The sequence below is a fragment of the Tupaia chinensis genome, unplaced genomic scaffold, assembly GCF_000334495.1.
Source record: "Tupaia chinensis unplaced genomic scaffold, TupChi_1.0 Scaffold000638_1, whole genome shotgun sequence".
Taxonomy (NCBI): Eukaryota; Metazoa; Chordata; class Mammalia; order Scandentia; family Tupaiidae; genus Tupaia; species Tupaia belangeri.
The window spans coordinates 1262798-1267402 of record NW_006160159.1 but is presented as its reverse complement, the minus strand read 5'-3'; positions in this window follow the sequence as shown (position 1 = coordinate 1267402).

The following is a 4605-nucleotide window of genomic DNA, read 5'->3' as shown; positions in this document are numbered from 1 at the left end:
TCAACCATAGCTAAAAGAGGTACCAGGATTCCCTGGGAAGGACAGCATTGAAGAAATACCATAGAAAATTCATGCTGCACCTGTTCTCAAAAACAAAGTTTCTTGTTTTCCGAGTTTTCAATATAGCACCTTCCAGTGATACAAAATTTGTTGATTATTAAAAAATAAAAAGAAGAGCTTTAGAAACAGACAGGGGAATAAGGTGCCTTCCACACCCCCTGTTGAAAGCTGCATTACTTATTCCACTTGAATGAATTTATATTGGATAAATCTAGTACGAAGTGAAAACCCTATTTCCAGCTGAGACTTAAAGATGTTTTACTAAAACATGCTTAAGCAAATGCATTTTGATGCCTCACAAGGAGGATACACACAGAGCTATCTTTGTAGAAGTTCAGTAAAGTATGTATCGGCAGCTGAAGAAAGATGTTCTCTATCTGATTTGCACTCATAGATTTGCATTGACTTAATTTAAAATTCCTGGTATGCATGGGAGAAATGGTTAAACATGACTTTTACAATACCTAAAAAAATAAAGTAACTTTGCCTCTCCTGTTCCATAGTTGGCCATGCTGCAGAAACTTCACATGCTTACCTGGAAACTGTGTACATTTAAAAGAGAGAGCTCTTTTGACGTGAAAGTCTAAGATAGTGAAACTGCACCTTCAGCTGGCATCATTCCACCTTATAGAATCCTGGAAGCTTGCAAATCTACCTCCAGCTCAGGCAGTGGCAAAGAGAAAGAGGAACTGAAGAAGCAAAAATAAATATTAAAATACAGAAGAATTAAGTATTACCTATTTAAATGGCAATTATGCAGTTGAAAACAAGATCATCACACCTGTACAAGAAAAGGCACACAAGCCCAAAACATCTGCCTGGATCCACCTGCCAGGCACCTGTTTTGCTGTTTCAATGCCATTTGATTGCTGGAGATGTAGAGGCTCTTGTGAGGTAATGAGTGATTTTACATTATGCATGATTGAAAACAGGTGTTCTAATGCTGTACAATTCTATGCATGAATAATTCAGTTTGTTTAGAGCAAGATCTTTAAAAGAAGTACTGCATGGGCTTTATTATTTCTATAAACATGAAGGTTATTTTTTTTTAATGTGCAACAATTGTTCCTTTTCAGCCAGCTTGTTTATGGCAATTTTTGTGTAATTTTATGGATGAGGAATGATATCTTGAAAGGTAAAATTGATCATACTTAAAACATGTAAGAAGTAAAATTGAAAGGTCTGTGAGCAAGAGGAAAAACGGTATTAAAATTCAATGTTCTAAGTGAAATGCCTGATTATTTCCTTCCTGCTTTGCCTGCTTTCTGATGGTAACAAAACATCGTCTGAGAGCTATAATTAGGGAGGGGTGAACTATTTGGGAAAATAGAGAAATTGTTTTGTATCTCAGCCCAAACACTGAGCACAGCCCAGACTTTCTTACAGATAGATATGATGTTAGTCAGCAGCCCTTCTCTTCTGCTTAGCTACCATGAGTTCATACTCTTTTGTAATTTGCCATAGGACACCACTGATAAAGACAATCTCTTTTGCTCCAATTTCCACTTTAAGTTTTGTCTAGTCTGGTTTTCTGGACTCAGAAGTGTCATAAACAGAATGTCGTGTTTCAAATAGAAAGTAAAATCCCTTAACTCCTAGTGTTAAGATTTAGAACCTCACTTAGAAGACTTGAGACTTACTCTCTTAGAGGCCCAAAACACAGTATGATATTGAACCAAATGTGATGAAATACTTAAAATATCTGAGGTATGGGTGTGGTGGTTAAAGTGTTGGACTCCCAAATGAACGAACTCAGTTCGAGTCCCGGATACAGTAGCTTGAAAACATACCAGGCATGTGTGCATGTGTGCCAAAAAACTCAGGAGGAAAACAGAGAAGTGATTGTGGCAGGACCATTCTCTCTGGGAGGAGAAAGGCAATTTCTCACTTTCCCTCTTCCTCTCTCTGTCTCTTTTTCTGGTGAGTGCACACACCCTAAGGCAAAAATCTTAAACAAAAACAAAACAAACAAATGAGGCATGATAGAAAATTTATTTACTTTAACTATTACTATGTAAGTAAAAGAAAGACAAATGAGAAAGAATTATAGTTGTAGTCACATTGCTGTTAGTAATTTACATTTGGGTGCTTCATAATATAAAGGCATTAATGACACAATCATCCATTCCAAAAACATACCAACATAGCAAGTAGTCAGCTTGCAGCTTTGAGGTTGAGTTGAACTGTTTCATGGGGGATCTGTTACTAAAAAGTCTTCCAATTGGAAGTAAATTTCAAGATAAATTCTTGATGTGGGAAGCAATGTTGGTAAGTCAGAAAGAAAGCTGAATTTGGTGAGGGAGTACACTGTCATTGCTACTGACACAGTGAATTGACTTTATTAGATATCATTAGGATAAGGTTGTGGAGCATGCCATTATAAGCCTTCACAAAATACAAGCATTGACCACATAAACTCAGAGAAGCAATGCCTCTAAAGGGTTTAAGGATCTGGACTAAGGGTTATAAGTAACCAGAAGATAGATATGAAGGTCTGTCATTCTTTTTATATTTTTATTGTTTCTTGTTTTACTATAGGGCATGTGTACTCACTAAAGAGAGACAGAGGCAGAGCAAGAAAGTGAGAAATCACCTCCCAGTGGGTATGGCCATCCTGTAATCCCTTCTCCTCCAGTCTTCTTGGGATTTTAGGCATGTAGACATGTGCTCCTGGTGTGATTTCAAAACCACTGGGGTCCTGGTACTAAAACCAGAGTTGGTCATGTGGAATATTTTTTCATATACTTTTTGGCTATTCGTATGCCTTCCCTAGAGACTGCTTTTTTTTTTTTTTTTTTCCAATTCATTGTCTCATCTTCTAATAGGGTCATTCATCCTTTTTCAGGACAGCTCCTTGAGTTCCTTGTGTATTTTGGTTATCAGTCCCTTATCTGATGCACAGTTTACAAAAATATTTTCTCATTCTGAGGGCAGTCAATTCACACTAATTACTGTGTCTTTGTCATGCAGAAATTTTTTAATTTGACATAATCTCACTTGTCTATTTTTTGGATTATTGACCGTGCTTTTGCGGTCTTGTTTAAGAAGTCCTTGCCTACCCCAATGGTGGGGTAATGGAGGCTTCATAGAATGAATTTGGGAGAGTTTCACCCTTTGGGATCATTAGAAGTAACTTGAACAAAATGGGGGTTAATATTTTTTAAAAATGTTGAAGAATTTCGAGGTGAAGTCATCAGACAAGGGCTTTTCTTTTTTGGGAGGTTATTTATTACTGATTCAATCTCTTGGCTTGTTATGGGCCTATTCAGACTTTATATATCCCCCTGGCCCAATCTTGGTAGATTATATGTGTCCAGGAATTTGTCCATCTCATCTAGATTTTCTTGTTTGTCGGCATATAGTTGTTCATAATATCCTCTCATGATGTTTTGTATTTCTATTATGTCTGTTGTTGTATAGCCAGCTTCATTGCAAATTTGATTTACCTGGTTCCTTTCTCTCTTCTTCTTAATAAGTCTCACTAGCGGTGTATTGATTTTTCTCATCTTTGCAAAAAACAGCTTTTATTTACATTAATTTTCTGTATAGTTCATTTATTTTCTATTTCATTAATTTTTGTTCAGGTCTCTGTTATTTCCTTTCTCCTAGAGTTTTTTGGATTTTTTTTTTCTTTTTTGCTGTTGCTTTTCCAGTTCTCTATGGCACAGTGTTAGGTGATCCATTTGTCTTCTTTCCATCTTATGTGCACTAATTACTACGAACTTATGACCGCTTTTGCAGTGTGCCAAAGATTATGGAAACTCATGTCCTCATTGTCATTGGCTTCTATGAATCCTTTTATTTCAGCCTTTATTTCTTCAGTAGTTGTGAAGTCATTCAGGAGTATGTTGTTTAGTTTCCATGTTTTTATGTTTGTTGTTGTGGTTTTTTTTTTCTTTTTTTTTTTTTTTTTGGATTTCCCTTGAAGTTGAAATCAAGCTTAATTCCATCATGGGCAGAGGAGATGCTGGATATAGTTTATATGCCTTTGAATCTGTAGCGGCTTGCTTTGTGCCCTATCATATGAGAGGGGGGTGAGAAAAACATGTACCTTGTGGTTTTTGGGTGGAAAGTTCTTTAGATGTCTGTTAAGTCTATTTGATTAATGATATTTAGATTCTTTGTCTCTTTATTTGTTTTGTGTCTAGATGATCTGTTTAGAGGAGAGAGTGGGATGCTGAGTTCTCCAATAATTAGTGTGTTGCAGTATATCTCTCCTCTTAGATCTAATGGTCTTTCTTCACATATTTAGGTGCTCCTCTGTTTAGTGCATGTGTTATATCTTCTTGATGGGTTAACCCTTTTACTACAATATAGTGCCCATTTTCTCTTCGAACAGTTTTGTTTTAAAGCCTATTTTGTCAGAAATTAGTATTGCAACTCCAGCTTTTTGTTGTGTTGTATTGGTTCCCATTTGCATGGAGTAATTTTTTCCAGCCCTTTACTTTTAATCTATATTTGTCTTTATCCATGAGGTGCATTTTTTTGTAGGCAACAGATAGAGGGCTTCTGTTTTTTTTTTTTTTTTTTTTCCAGTAAGTCTTG